The 16,436-nt window shown below is 34.9% G+C and overlaps 1 non-coding gene across 1 annotated transcript; it reads right to left on the bottom strand.

Annotated features, from left to right (window-relative positions):
• Window positions 1-1,488: 1,488 nt before the first annotated feature.
• On the bottom strand, window positions 1,489-1,651 carry LOC135032001 (U1 spliceosomal RNA). The gene has a single exon (XR_010227572.1). It is a non-coding gene; the product is annotated as a U1 spliceosomal RNA (small nuclear RNA).
• Between the last annotated feature and the right edge of the window lie 14,785 nt (window positions 1,652-16,436).

Genomic DNA, 16,436 nt, shown 5'->3' with positions numbered 1-16,436 from the left:
TGGAGAGTTTTTGTAAGATGTTTCTTCCATCAACCAATGAAGAAACACATTGGTACTTTCCTATGATGAGTGAGTGCTTCAGGATCTCTTGCACTTACATGTGCAGCAGAGTACTGTAATGGAAGCATGCTGGGTCCATAACCCAGAGGTAGGCAGATTGAAACTATCCTCTGCTATATGCATTGTTTTTATTAATTAAAGTAATCCAAAACTGGGATTGATATTTTTGCTCTTTTATTTTTACTTAAAGTACAATAACTTTTACCATTTTAATTTGTTTTAATAGTATATTGACAGTATTGTTTTCTTTCAAAAATCCAATTAATTTTCTTTACCCGATTATTAAAATGGTAATTGACAAAAACAATCTACATTGTCACCAGAAGAGCAGTACAAAATGTACAAGTGATATATTAAAATCATCTTTCCAGCTTGAATTTCAATGATGCCTTGGTGCAACAATTTTGTGAGAAACATCTTCACCCATAAAGAAAGATTTTCTTAATTCCTTACCTGTGTGCTGATTAGATATCACCTTGTTTTCACATTAAACAGACTTCCCCATGAGGAAGCAACAAGGATGCAGTGACGTTTATGTTTCCTGGTGTCAACCTGAATTATTTCAGTAGACATTGAAATGAGGATGCATCTTGCTGCCTTTCCAATGAAGCAAGTTTAATTCAGTAATAGGTGAAAAACCATTCCTACAAAGGTGTTAATCAGAGACTTGGCTTTGTGGACACTTTTCAGAGAGCAAAATTGTTAGCATAAACATAAAATCAGAAAATGAAGAGCTGTTTAATCACTCAATTGGACTTTTCTGCCAGCATAATTTTTTTTCTCTGCAACCCACTGCTAAATTGTGCTTCCTAGCTGTTTTTTATAAAATCACTTAATCAAATCTAATTCTGATTACATCAGAGAAGGCCGGGTACCCTACACCATAAGAGGGGGTTTGAAATTTTGACTTGTCTACTTAAAGATCACCAAAATCTGATAACAAGGTCTATTACGTCCCTGGGTGGGATTGAATCACCAACCTTTAGGTTAATAGCCATACACACTAACTGATTGCGCCACAGCGACACTTTGCAAAAGTACATACTGACAAAGGCTAATAAGCATTCATCTAGAACGTTTCCTAGAAAAACTTTAAAAAGTCAATAATCTGGAGAATTTTTGTAAGAAACACATTGGTACATTCCCATGATGAGTGAGTGCTTCAGGATCTCTTGCACTTACATGGGCTATTAACCAAAAGGTTCCCACCCAGTGATGTAATTGACCTTGTGATCAGATTTTGGTGATCTTTAAGTAGACAAGTCAAAATTTCAAACCCCCTCTTATGGTGTAGGGTACCTGGCCTTCTCTGACGTAATCAGAGTTAGATTTAATTAAGGTGCACAAGGGCATAGAAGGGAGCGGTTTAAGAAAAGAGAAGTGGAAACAGACAGCAAACTAGGCTGGAGAGAGACCTGAGACAAAGAGATCTGAATTATACGAGAGCCGACCAGGGGAAACACAAATTATGCAGTCAAGTTTCCCACATTTGGGGAAATCGCAGGAGCAGCACACCCAGAGTGCAATGGGTGAGCCTTTCCCTGGGAGAAGCACCTTCCTGATCATAGTATCTCACCTGGCAGGTAAGTAGGAGTTGGGCTAGTGCTGGGGAGGGTCGCTGCTCGGGTACCCCCCTGTCAAGTGAAGGAGATCCAACTGAGGCAGCACAAGGGAACTCTCGAAAGAAGAACAAGGCTAGAGGAAGATCTAAGACAAAGAAATCTGACTTTTACCAGAGCTGACCAGAGGAAAGCACAAACACAGTACCCCACTACCACCAGGAAACATTAACGCCACTGCATCCTTGCTGCTTTCTCATGTGGAAGTCTATTTAATGTGAAAACAAGGTGATATCTAATTAGCACACAGAAAAGAAAATTAAGTGAATTTTTGAAAGAAAACAATACTGTCAATATACTATTAAAACAAATTAAAATGGTAAAAGTTATTGTACTTTAAGTAAAAATAAAAGAGCAAAAATATCAATCCCAGTTTTGGATTACTTTAATTAACAAAAAAAATGCATATAGCAGAGGATAGTTTCAATCTTTCTACCTCTGGGTTATGGGCCCAGCATGCTTCCATTGCAGTACTCTGCTGCACATGTAAGTGCAAGAGATCCTGAAGCACTCACTCATCATGGGAAAGTACCAATGTGTTTCTTCATTGGTTGATGGCAGAAACATCTTACAAAAACACTCCAGATTATTGACTTTTTAAAGTTTTTCTAGGAAACGTTCTAGATGATTGTTTATTAGCCTTTGTCAGTATGTAATTTTGCAAAGTGTCGCTGTGGCGCAATCAGTTAGTGTGTATGGCTGTTAACCAAAAGGTTGGTGGTTCAATCCCACCCAGGGATGTAATTGACTTTGTTATCAGATTTTGGTGATCTTTAAGTAGACAAGTCAAAATTTCAAATCCCCTGTTATGGTGTTAGGTATTTAGACTTCTCTGATGTAATCAGAGTTAGATTTGATTCAGTGATTTTATAAAAACAGCTAGGAAGCACAATTTAGCAGTGGGTTGCAGAGAAAAAGAAATATGCTGGCAAAAAAATCCAATTGAGTGATTAAACAGCTCTTGGATGGTTTTTCACCTATTACTAAATTAAACTTGCTTCATTGGAAAGGCAGCAAGATGCATCCTCATTTCAATATCTACTGAAATAATACAGGTTGACACCAGGAAACATTAACGCCACTGCATCCTTGCTGCTTTCTCATGTGGAAGTCTGTTTAATGTGAAAACAAGGTGATATCTAATTAGCACACAGGTAAGGAATTAAGAAAATCTTTATTAAAGGGTGAAGATGTTTCTCACAAAATCGTTGCCCCAATGCATCATTGAAATTCAAGCTGGAAAGATGATTTTAATATATCACTTGTACATTTTGTATTGCTCTTCTGGTGACAATGTAGTTTGTTTTTGTCAATTACCATTTTAATAATCGGGTAAAGAAAATTAATTGGATTTTTGAAAGAAAACAATACTGTCAATATACTATTAAAACAAATTAAAATGGTAAAAGTTATTGTACTTTAAGTAAAAATAAAAGAGCAAAAATATCAATCCCAGTTTTGGATTACTTTAATTAACAAAAAAAAAATGCATATAGCAGAGGATAGTTTCAATCTGCCTACCTCTGGGTTATGGACCCAGCATGCTTCCATTACAGTACTCTGCTGCACATGTAAGTGCAAGAGGTCCTGAAGCACTCACTTATCATGGGAAAGTTCCAATGTGTTTCTTTATTGGTTGATGGAAGAAACATCTTACAAAAACTCTCCACATTATTGACTTTTTAAAATGTTTCTAGGAAACGTTCTAGATGAATGCTTATTAGCATTTGTCAGTATGTACTTTTGCAAAGTGTCGCTGTGGCGCAATCAGTCTGTGTGTATGGTTATTAACTAAAAGGTTGGTGGTCCAATCCCACCCAGGGACGTAATTGACCTTGTTATCAGATTTTGGTGATCTTTAAGTAGACAAGTCAAAATTTCAAACCCCCTGTTATGGTGTAGGGTACCTGGCCTTCTCTGATGTAATCAGAGTTAGATTTGATTCAGTGATTTTATAAAAACAGCTAGGAAGCACAATTTAGCAGTGAGTTGCAGAGAAAAAGAAATATGCTGGCAAAAAAATCCAATTGAGTGATTAAACAGCTCTTCATTTTCTGGCTTTATTTTTATGCTAACAAATTTGTTCTCTGAAAAGTGTCCACAAAGCCAAGTCTCTGATTAACACCTTTGTAGGGATGGTTTTTCACCTATTACTAAATTAAACTTGCTTCATTGGAAAGGCAGCAAGATGCATCCTCATTTCAATGTCTACTGAAATAATACAGGTTGACACCAGGAAACATTAACGCCACTGCATCCTTGCTGCTTTCGCATGTGGAAGTCTGTTTAATGTGAAAACAAGGTGATATCTAATTAGCACACAGGTAAGGAATTAAGAAAATCTTTATTTAAGGGTGAAGATGTTTCTCACAAAATCGTTGCCCCAATGCATCATTGAAATTCAAGCTGGAAAGATGATTTTAATATATCACTTGTACATTTTGTATTGCTCTTCTGGTGACAATGTAGTTTGTTTTTGTCAATTACCATTATAAAAATAGGGTAAAGAAAATTAAGTGGATTTTTGAAAGAAAACAATACTGTCAATATACTATTAAAACAAATTAAAATGGTAAAAGTTATTGTACTTTAAAGTAAAAATAAAAGAGCAAAAATATCAATCCCAGTTTTGGATTACTTTAATTAACAATAAAAAATGCATATAGCAGAGGATAGTTTCAATCTGCCTACCTCTGGGTTATGGGCCCAGCATGTTTCCAATGCAGTACTCTGCTGCACATGTAAGTGCAAGAGATCCTGAAGCACTCACTCATCATGGGAAAGTACCAATGTGTTTCTTCGTTGGTTGATGGAAGAAACATCTTACAAAAACTCTCCAGATTATTGACTTTTTAAAGTTTTTCTAGGAAACGTTCTAGATGAATGCTTATTAGCCTTTGTCAGTATGTAAGTTTGCAAAGTGTCTCTGTGGCGCAATCGGTTAGTGTGTTTGGTTATTAATCAAAGGGTTGGTGGTTCAATCCCACCCAGGGATGTAATTGACCTTGTTATCAGATTTTGGTGATCTTTAAGTAGACTAGTCAAAATTTCAAACCCCCTCTTATGGTGTAGGGTACCTGGCCTTCTCTGATGTAATCAGAGTTAGATTTGATTAAGTGATTTTATAAAAAAAACAGCTAGGAAGCACAATTTAGCAGTGGGTTGCAGAGAAAAAGAAATATGCTGGCAGAAAAATCCAATTGAGTGATTAAACTGCTCTTCATTTTCTGGCTTTATTTTTATGCTAACTAATTTGTTCTCTGAAAAGTGTCCACAAAGCCAAGTGTCTGATTAACATCTTTGTAGGGATGGTTTTTCACCTATTACTAAATTAAACTTGCTTCATTGGAAAGGCAGCAAGATGCATCCTCATTTCAATATCTACGGAAATAATACAGGTTGACACCAGGAAACATTAACGCCACTGCATCTTTGCTGTTTTCTCATGTGGAAGTCTGTTTAATGTGAAAACAAGGTGATATCTAATTAGCACACAGGTAAGGAATTAAGAAAATCTTTATTTAAGGGTGAAGATGTTTCTCACAAAATCGTTGCCCCAATGCATCATTGAAATTCAAGCTGGAAAGATGATTTTAATATATCACTTGTACATTTTGTATTGCTCTTCTGGTGACAATGTAGTTTGTTTTTGTCAATTACCATTTTAATAATCGGGTAAAGAAAATTAATTGGATTTTTGAAAGAAAACAATACTGTCAATATACTATTAAAACAAATTAAAATGGTAAAAGTTATTGTACTTTAAGTAAAAATAAAAGAGCACAAATATCAATCCCAGTTTTGGATTACTTTAATTAACAAAAAAAATGCATATAGCAGAGGATAGTTTCAATCTGCCTACCTCTGGGTTATGGACCCAGCATGCTTCCATTACAGTACTCTGCTGCACATGTAAGTGCAAGAGATCCTGAAGCACTCACTCATCATGGGAAAGTACCAATGTGTTTCTTCATTGGTTGATGGAAGAAACATCTTACAAAAACTCTCCAGATTATTGACTATTTAAAGTTTTTATAGGAAACGTTCTAGATGAATGCTTATTAGCCTTTGTCAGTAAGTACTTTTGCAAAGTGTCGCTGTGGCGCAATCAGTTAGTGTGTATGGCTATTAACCAAAAGGTTGGTGGTTCAACCCCACCCAGGGACGTAATTGACCTTGTTATCAGATTTTGTTGATCTTTATGTAGACAAGTCAAAATTTCGAAAACCCCTGTTATGGTGTAGGGTACCTGGCCTTCTCTGATGTAATCAGAGTTAGATTTGATTCGGTGATTTTATAAAAACAGCTAGGAAGCACAATTTAGCAGTGGGTTGCAGAGAAAAAGAAATATGCTGGCAAAAAAATCCAATTGAGTGATTAAACAGCTCTTCATTTTCTGGCTTTATTTTTATGCTAACAAATTTGTTCTCTGAAAAGTGTCCACAAAGCCAAGTATCTGATTAACATCTTTGTAGGGATGGTTTTTCACCTATTACTAAATTAAACTTGCTTCATTGGAAAGGCAGCAAGATGCATCCTCATTTCAATATCTACTGAAATAATACAGGTTGACACCAGGAAACATTAACGCCACTGCATCCTTGCTGCTTTCTCATGTGGAAGTCTGTTTAATGTGAAAACAAGGTGATATCTAATTAGCACACAGGTAAGGAATTAAGAAAATCTTTATTTAAGGGTGAAGATTTTTCTCACAAAATCGTTGCCCCAATGCATCATTGAAATTCAAGCTGGAAAGATGATTTTAATATATCACTTGTACATTTTGTATTGCTCTTCTGGTGACAATGTAGTTTGCTTTTGTCAATTACCATTTTAATAATCGGGTAAAGAAAATTAATTGGATTTTTGAAAGAAAACAATACTGTCAATATACTATTAAAACAAATTAAAATGGTAAAAGTTATTGTACTTTAAGTAAAAATAAAAGAGCAAAAATATCAATCCCAGTTTTGGATTACTTTAATTAACAAAAAAAATGCATATAGCAGAGGATAGTTTCAATCTGCCTACCTCTGGGTTATGGACCCAGCATGCTTCCATTACAGTACTCTGCTGCACATGTAAGTGCAAGAGATCCTGAAGCACTCACTCATCATGGGAAAGTACCAATGTGTTTCTTCATTGGTTGATGGAAGAAACATCTTACAAAAACTCTCCACATTATTGACTTTTTAAAATGTTTCTAGGAATCGTTCTAGATGAATGCTTATTAGTCTTTGTCAGTAAGTACTTTTGCAAAGTGTCGCTGTGGCGCAATCAGTTAGTGTGTGAGGCTATTAACCAAAAGGTTGGTGGTTCAATCCCACCCAAGGACTTAATTGACCTTGTTATCAAATTTTGGTGATCTTTAAGTAGACAAGTCAAAATTTCAAACCCCCTGTTATGGTGTAGGGTACCTGGCCTTCTCTGATGTAATCAGAGTTAGATTTGATTTAGTGATTTTATAAAAACAGCTAGGAAGCACAATTTAGCAGTGAGTTGCAGAGAAAAAGAAATATGCTGGCAAAAAAATCCAATTGAGTGATTAAACAGCTCTTCATTTTCTGGCTTTATTTTTATGCTAACAAATTTGTTCTCTGAAAAGTGTCCACAAAGCCAAGTATCTGATTAACATCTTTGTAGGGATGGTTTTTCACCTATTACTAAATTAAACTTGCTTCATTGGAAAGGCAGCAAGATGCATCCTCATTTCAATATCTACGGAAATAATACAGGTTGACACCAGGAAACATTAACGCCACTGCATCTTTACTGTTTTCTCATGTGGAAGTCTGTTTAATGTGAAAACAAGGTGATATCTAATTAGCACACAGGTAAGGAATTAAGAAAATCTTTATTTAAGGGTGAAGATGTTTCTCACAAAATCGTTGCCCCAATGCATCATTGAAATTCAAGCTGGAAAGATGATTTTAATATATCACTTGTACATTTTGTATTGCTCTTCTGGTGACAATGTAGTTTGTTTTTGTCAATTACCATTTTAATAATCGGGTAAAGAAAATTAATTGGATTTTTGAAAGAAAACAATACTGTCAATATACTATTAAAACAAATTAAAATGGTAAAAGTTATTGTACTTTAAGTAAAAATAAAAGAGCAAAAATATCAATCCCAGTTTTGGATTACGTTAATTAACAAAAAAAAAATGCATATAGCAGAGGATAGTTTCAATCTGCCTACCTCTGGGTTATGGACCCAGCATGCTTCCATTACAGTACTCTGCTGCACATGTAAGTGCAAAAGATCCTGAAGCACTCACTCATCATGGGAAAGTACCAATGTGTTTCTTCATTGGTTGATGGAAGAAACATCTTACAAAAACTCTCCACATTATTGACTTTTTAAAATGTTTCTAGGAATCGTTCTAGATGAATGCTTATTAGCCTTTGTCAGTATGTACTTTTGCAAAGTGTCGCTGTGGCGCAATCAGTTAGTGTGTAAGGCTATTAACCAAAAGGTTGGTGGTTCAATCCCACCCAAGGACTTAATTGACCTTGTTATCAAATTTTGGTGATCTTTAAGTAGACAAGTCAAAATTTCAAACCCCCTGTTATGGTGTAGGGTACCTGGCCTTCTCTGATGTAGTTAGATTTGATTCAGTGATTTTATAAAAACAGCTAGGAAGCACAATTTAGCAGTGGGTTGCAGAGAAAAAGAAATATGCTGGCAGAAAAATCCAATTGAGTGATTAAACAGCTCTTCATTTTCTGGCTTTATTTTTATGCTAACTAATTTGTTCTCTGAAAAGTGTCCACAAAGCCAAGTATCTGATTAACATATTTGTAGGGATGGTTTTTCATCTATTACTAAATTAAACTTGCTTCATTGGAAAGGCAGCAAGATGCATCCTCATTTCAATATCTACTGAAATAATACAGGTTGACACCAGGAAACATTAACGCCACTGCATCCTTGCTGCTTTCTCATGTGGAAGTCTGTTTAATGTGAAAACAAGGTGATATCTAATTAGCACACAGGTAAGGAATTAAGAAAATCTTTATTTAAGGGTGAAGATGTTTCTCACATAATCGTTGCCCCAATGCATCATTGAAATTCAAGCTGGAAAGATGATTTTAATGTATCACTTGTACATTTTGTATTGCTCTTCTGGTGACAATGTAGTTTGTTTTTGTCAATTACCATTTTAATAATAGGGTAAAGAAAATTAAGTGGATTTTTGAAAGAAAACAATACTGTCAATATACTATTAAAACAAATTAAAATGGTAAAAGTTATTGTACTTTAAGTAAAAATAAAAGCTAAAATATCAATCCCAGTTTTGGATTACTTTAATGAACAAAAAAAAATGCATATAGCAAAGGATAGTTTCAATCTGCCTACCTCTGGGTTATGGGCCCAGCATGCTTCCATTGCAGTACTCTGCTGCACATTTAAGTGCAAGAGATCCTGAAGCACTCACTCATCATGCGAAAGTACCAATGTGTTTCTTCATTGGTTGCTGGAAGAAACATCTTACAAAAACTCTCCAGATTATTGACTTTTTAAAGTTTTTCTAGGAAACGTTCTAGATGAATGCTTATTAGTCTTTGTCAGTATGGACTTTTTGCAAAGTGTCTCTGTGGCGCAATCTGTTAGTGTGTTCAGCTATTAATCAAAAGGTTGGTGGTTCAATCCCACCCAGGGACGTAATTGACCTTGTGATCAGATTTTGGTGATATTTAAGTAGACAAGTCAAAATTGCAAACCCTCTCTTATGGTGTAGGGTACCTGGCCTTCTCTGATGTAATCAGAGTTAGATTTGATTAAGTGATTTTATAAAAAAAACAGCTAGGAAGCACAATTTAGCAGTGGGTTGCAGAGAAAAAGAAAAATGCTGGCAGAAAAATCCAATTGAGTGATTAAACAGCTCTTCATTTTCTGGCTTTATTTTTATGATAACAAATTTGTTCTCTGAAAAGTGTCCACAAAGCCAAGTATCTGATTAACATCTTTGTAGGGATGGTTTTTCACCTATTACTAAATTAAACTTGCTTCATTAAAAAGGCAGCAAGATGCATCCTCATTTCAATATCTACAGAAATAATACAGGTTGACACCAGGAAACATTAACACCACTGCATCTTTGCTGTTTTCTCATGTGGAAGTCTGTTTAATGTGAAAACAAGGTGATATCTAATTAGCACACAGGTAAAGAATTAAGAAAATCTTTATTTAAGGGTGAAGATGTTTCTCACAAAATCGTTGCCCCAATGCATCATTGAAATTCAAGCTGGAAAGATGATTTTAATATATCACTTGTACATTTTGTATTGCTCTTCTGGTGACAATGTAGTTTGTTTTTGTCAATTACCATTTTAAAAATCGGGTAAAGAAAATTAATTGGATTTTTGAAAGAAAACAATACTGTCAATATACTATTAAAACAAATTAAAATGGTAAAAGTTATTGTACTTTAAGTAAAAATAAAAGCTAAAATATCAATCCCAGTTTTGGATTACTTTAATGAACAAAAAAAAATGCATATAGCAAAGGATAGTTTCAATCTGCCTACCTCTGGGTTATGGGCCCAGCATGCTTCCATTGCAGTACTCTGCTGCACATGTAAGTGCAAGAGATCCTGAAGCACTCACTCATCATGCGAAAGTACCAATGTGTTTCTTCGTTGGTTGCTGGAAGAAACATCTTACAAAAACTCTCCAGATTATTGACTTTTTAAAGTTTTTTTAGGAAACGTTCTAGATGAATGCTTATTAGTCTTTGTCAGTATTTACTTTTTGCAAAGTGTCTCTGTGGCGCAATTGGTTAGTGTGTTCAGCTATTAATCAAAAAGTTGGTGGTTCAATCCCACCCAGGGACATAATTGACCTTGTGATCAGATTTTGGTGATATTTAAGTAGACAAGTCAAAATTGCAAACCCCCTCTTATGGTGTAGGGTACCTGGCCTTCTCTGATGTAATCAGAGTTAGATTTGATTAAGTGATTTTATAAAAAAACAGCTAGGAAGAACAATTTAGCAGTGGGTTGCAGAGAAAAAGAAAAATGCTGGCAGAAAAATCCAATTGAGTGATTAAACAGCTCTTCATTTTCTGGCTTTATTTTTATGATAACAAATTTGTTCTCTGAAAAGTGTCCACAAAGCCAAGTATCTGATTAACATTTTTGTAGGGATGGTTTTTCACCTATTACTAAATTAAACTTGCTTCATTGGAAAGGCAGCAAGATGCATCCTCATTTCAATATCTACGGAAATAATACAGGTTGACACCAGGAAACATTAACGCCACTGCATCTTTGCTGTTTTCTCATGTGGAAGTCTGTTTAATGTGAAAACAAGGTGATATCTAATTAGCACACAGGTAAGGAATTAAGAAAATCTTTATTTAAGGGTGAAGATGTTTCTCACAAAATCGTTGCCCCAATGCATCATTGAAATTCAAGCTGGAAAGATGATTTTAATATATCACTTGTACATTTTGTATTGCTCTTCTGGTGACAATGTAGTTTGTTTTTGTCAATTACCATTTTAAAAATCGGGTAAAGAAAATTAATTGGATTTTTGAAAGAAAACAATACTGTCAATATACTATTAAAACAAATTAAAATGGTAAAAGTTATTGTACTTTAAGTAAAAATAAAAGCTAAAATATCAATCCCAGTTTTGGATTACTTTAATGAACAAAAAAAAAATGCATATAGCAAAGGATAGTTTAAATCTGCCTACCTCTGGGTTATGGGCCCAGCATGCTTCCAGTGCAGTACTCTGCTGCACATGTAAGTGCAAGAGATCCTGAAGCACTCACTCATCATGCGAAAGTACCAATGTGTTTCTTCATTGGTTGCTGGAAGAAACATCTTACAAAAACTCTCCAGATTATTGACTTTTTAAAGTTTTTCTAGGAAACGTTCTAGATGAATGCTTATTAGTCTTTGTCAGTATGTAATTTTTGCAAAGTGTCTCTGTGGCGCAATCGGTTAGTGTGTTCAGCTATTAATCAGAAGGTTGGTGGTTCAATCCCACCCAGGGACGTAATTGACATTGTGATCAGATTTTGGTAATATTTAAGTAGACAAGTCAAAATTGCAAAACCCCTCTTATGGTGTAGGGTACCTGGCCTTCTCTGATGTAATCAGAGTTAGATTTGATTAAGTGATTTTATAAAAAAAACAGCTAGGAAGCACAATTTAGCAGTGGGTTGCAGAGAAAAAGAAAAATGCTGGCAGAAAAATCCAATTGAGTGATTAAACAGCTCTTCATTTTCTGGCTTTATTTTTATGATAACAAATTTGTTCTCTGAAAAGTGTCCACAAAGCCAAGTATCTGATTAACATCTTTGTAGGGATGGTTTTTCACCTATTACTAAATTAAACTTGCTTCATTGGAAAGGCAGCAAGATGCATCCTCATTTCAATATCTACGGAAATAATACAGGTTGACACCAGGAAACATTAACGCCACTGCATCTTTGCTGTTTTCTCATGTGGAAGTCTGTTTAATGTGAAAACAAAGTGATATCTAATTAGCACACAGGTAAGGAATTAAGAAAATCTTTATTTAAGGGTGAAGATGTTTCTCACAAAATCGTTGCCCCAATGCATCATTGAAATTCAAGCTGGAAAGATGATTTTAATATATCACTTGTACATTTTGTATTGCTCTTCTGGTGACAATGTAGTTTGTTTTTGTCAATTACCATTTTAATAATCGGGTAAAGAAAATTAATTGGATTTTTGAAAGAAAACAATACTGTCAATATACTATTAAAACAAATTAAAATGGTAAAAGTTATTGTACTTTAAGTAAAAATAAAAGAGCAAAAATATCAATCCCAGTTTTGGATTACTTTAATTAACAAAAAAAAAATGCATATAGCAGAGGATAGTTTCAATCTGCCTACCTCTGGGTTATGGACCCAGCATGCTTTCATAACAGTACTCTGCTGCACATGTAAGTGCAAGAGATCCTGAAGCACTCACTCATCATGGGAAAGTACCAATGTGTTTCTTCATTGGTTGATGGAAGAAACATCTTACAAAAACTCTCCAGATTATTGACTATTTAAAGTTTTTATAGGAAACGTTCTAGATGAATGCTTATTAGCCTTTGTCAGTATGTACTTTTGCAAAGTGTCGCTGTGGCGCAATCAGTTAGTGTGTACAGCTATTAACCAAAAGGTTGGTGGTTCAATCCCACCCAGGGACATAATTGACCTTGTTATCAGATTTTGTTGATCTTTAAGTAGACAAGTCAAAATTTCGAAAACCCCTGTTATGGTGTAGGGTACCTGGCCTTCTCTGATGTAATCAGAGTTAGATTTGATTCAGTGATTTTATAAAAACAGCTAGGAAGCACAATTTAGCAGTGGGTTGCAGAGAAAAAGAAATATGCTATCAAAAAAATCCAATTGAGTGATTAAACAGCTCTTCATTTTCTGGCTTTATTTTTATGCTAACAAATTTGTTCTCTGAAAAGTGTCCACAAAGCCAAGTCTCTGATTAACACCTTTGTAGGGATGGTTTTTCACCTATTACTAAATTAAACTTGCTTCATTGGAAAGGCAGCAAGATGCATCCTCATTTCAATATCTACTGAAATAATACAGGTTGACACCAGGAAACATTAACGCCACTGCATCCTTGCTGCTTTCTCATGTGGAAGTCTGTTTAATGTGAAAACAAGGTGATATCTAATTAGCACACAGGTAAGGAATTAAGAAAATCTTTATTTAAGGGTGAAGATGTTTCTCACAAAATCGTTGCCCCAATGCATCATTGAAATTCAAGCTGGAAAGATGATTTTAATATATCACTTGTACATTTTGTATTGCTCTTCTGGTGACAATGTAGTTTGTTTTTGTCAATTACCATTTTAATACTCGGGTAAAGAAAATTAAGTGGATTTTTGAAAGAAAACAATACTGTCAATATACTATTAAAACAAATTAAAATGGTAAAAGTTATTGTACTTTAAGTAAAAATAAAAGCTAAAATATCAATCCCAGTTTTGGATTACTTTAATGAACAAAAAAAAAATGCATATAGCAAAGGATAGTTTCAATCTGTCTACCTCTGGGTTATGGGCCCAGCATGCTTCCATTGCAGTACTCTGCTGCACATGTAAGTGCAAGAGATCCTGAAGCACTCACTCATCATGCGAAAGTACCAATGTGTTTCTTCATTGGTTGCTGGAAGAAACATCTTACAAAAACTCTCCAGATTATTGACTTTTTAAAGTTTTTCTAGGAAACGTTCTAGATGAATGCTTATTAGTCTTTGTCAGTATATTCTTTTTGCAAAGTGTCTCTGTGGCGCAATCGGTTAGTGTGTTCAGCTATTAATCAAAAGGTTGGTGGTTCAATCCCACCCAGGGACGTAATTGACCTTGTGATCAGATTTTGGTGATATTTAAGTAGACAAGTCAAAATTGCAAACCCCCTCTTATGGTGTAGGGTACCTGGCCTTCTCTGATGTAATCAGAGTTAGATTTGATTAAGTGATTTTATAAAAAAACAGCTAGGAAGCACAATTTAGCAGTGGGTTGCAGAGAAAACGAAAAAGGCTGGCAGAAAAATACAATTGAGTGATTAAACAGCTCTTCATTTTCTGGCTTTATTTTTATGATAACAAATTTGTTCTCTGAAAAGTGTCCACAAAGCCAAGTCTCTGATTAACACCTTTGTAGGGATGGTTTTTCACCTATTACTAAATTAAACTTGCTTCATTGGAAAGGCAGCAAGATGCATCCTCATTTCAATATCTACTGAAATAATACAGGTTGACACCAGGAAACATTAACGCCACTGCATCCTTGCTGCTTTCTCATGTGGAAGTCTGTTTAATGTGAAAACAAGGTGATATCTAATTAGCACACAGGTAAGGAATTAAGAAAATCTTTATTTAAGGGTGAAGATGTTTCTCACAAAATCGTTGCCCCAATGCATCATTGAAATTCAAGCTGGAAAGATGATTTTAATATATCACTTGTACATTTTGTATTGCTCTTCTGGTGAAAATGTAGTTTGTTTTTGTCAGTTACCATTTTAATAATCGGGTAAAGAAAATTAATTGGATTTTTGAAAGAAAACAATACTGTCAATATACTATTAAAACAAATTAAAATGGTAAAAGTTATTGTACTTTAAGTAAAAATAAAAGCTAAAATATCAATACCAGTTTTGGATTACTTTAATGAACAAAAAAAAAATGCATATAGCAGAGGATAGTTTCAATCTGCCTACCTCTGGGTTATGGACCCAGCATGCTTCCATTACAGTACTCTGCTGCACATGTAAGTGCAAGAGATCCTGAAGCACTCACTCATCATGGGAAAGTACCAATGTGTTTCTTCATTGGTTGATGGAAGAAACATCTTACAAAAACTCTCCAGATTATTGACTATTTAAAGTTTTTCTAGGAAACGTTCTAGATGAATGCTTATTAGCCTTTGTCAGTATGTACTTTTGCAAAGTGTCGCTGTGGCGCAATCAGTTAGTGTGTACGGCTATTAACCAAAAGGTTGGTGGTTCAATCCCACCCAGGGACGTAATTGACCTTGTTATCAGATTTTGGTGATCTTTAAGTAGACAAGTCAAAATTTCAAAAACCCCTGTTATGGTGTAGGGTACCTGGCCTTCTCTGATGTAATCAGAGTTAGATTTGATTCAGTGATTTTATAAAAACAGCTAGGAAGCACAATTTAGCAGTGGTTTGCAGAGAAAAAGAAATATGCTGGCAAAAAAATCCAATTGAGTGATTAAACAGCTCTTCATTTTCTGGCTTTATTTTTATGCTAACAAATTTGTTCTCTGAAAAGTGTCCACAAAGCCAAGTATCTGATTAACATCTTTGTAGGGATGGTTTTTCACCTATTACTAAATTAAACTTGCTTCATTGGAAAGGCAGCAAGATGCATCCTCATTTCAATATCTACTGAAATAATACAGGTTGACACCAGGAAACATTAACGCCACTGCATCCTTGCTGCTTTCTCATGTGGAAGTCTGTTTAATGTGAAAACAAGGTGATATCTAATTAGCACACAGGTAAGGAATTAAGAAAATCTTTATTTAAGGGTGAAGATGTTTCTCACAAAATCGTTGCCCCAATGCATCATTGAAATTCAAGCTGGAAAGATGATTTTAATATATCACTTGTACATTTTGTATTGCTCTTCTGGTGACAATGTAGTTTGTTTTTGTCAATTACCATTTTAATAATAGGGTAAAGAAAATTAAGTGGATTTTTGAAAGAAAACAATACTGTCAATATACTATTAAAACAAATTAAAATGGTAAAAGTTATTGTACTTTAAGTAAAAATAAAAGAGCAAAAATATCAATCCCAGTTTTGGATTACTTTAATTAACAAAAAAAAATGCATATAGCAGAGGATAGTTTCAATCTGCCTACCTCTGGGTTATGGGCCCAGCATGCTTCCATTGCAGTACTCTGCTGCACATGTAAGTGCAAGAGATCCTGAAGCACTCACTCATCATGGGAAAGTACCAATGCGTTTCTTCATTGGTTGATGGAAGAAACATCTTACAAAATCTCTCCAGATTATTGACTTTTTAAAGTTTTCTAGGAAACGTTCTAGATGAATGCTTATTAGCCTTTGTCAGTATGTACTTTTGCAAAGTGTCTCTGTGGTGCAATCGGTTAGTGTGTTTGGTTATTAACCAAAGGGTTGGTGGTTCAATCCCACCCAGGGATGTTATTGACCTTGTCATCAGATTTTGGTGATCTTTAAGTAGACAAGTCAAAATTTCAAACCCCCTC

The sequence above is a fragment of the Pseudophryne corroboree genome, unplaced genomic scaffold (genome assembly GCF_028390025.1).
Source record: "Pseudophryne corroboree isolate aPseCor3 unplaced genomic scaffold, aPseCor3.hap2 scaffold_539, whole genome shotgun sequence".
In the NCBI taxonomy this organism is placed as follows: domain Eukaryota; kingdom Metazoa; phylum Chordata; class Amphibia; order Anura; family Myobatrachidae; genus Pseudophryne; species Pseudophryne corroboree.
This window is presented reverse-complemented; position numbering and strand designations above follow the sequence as displayed.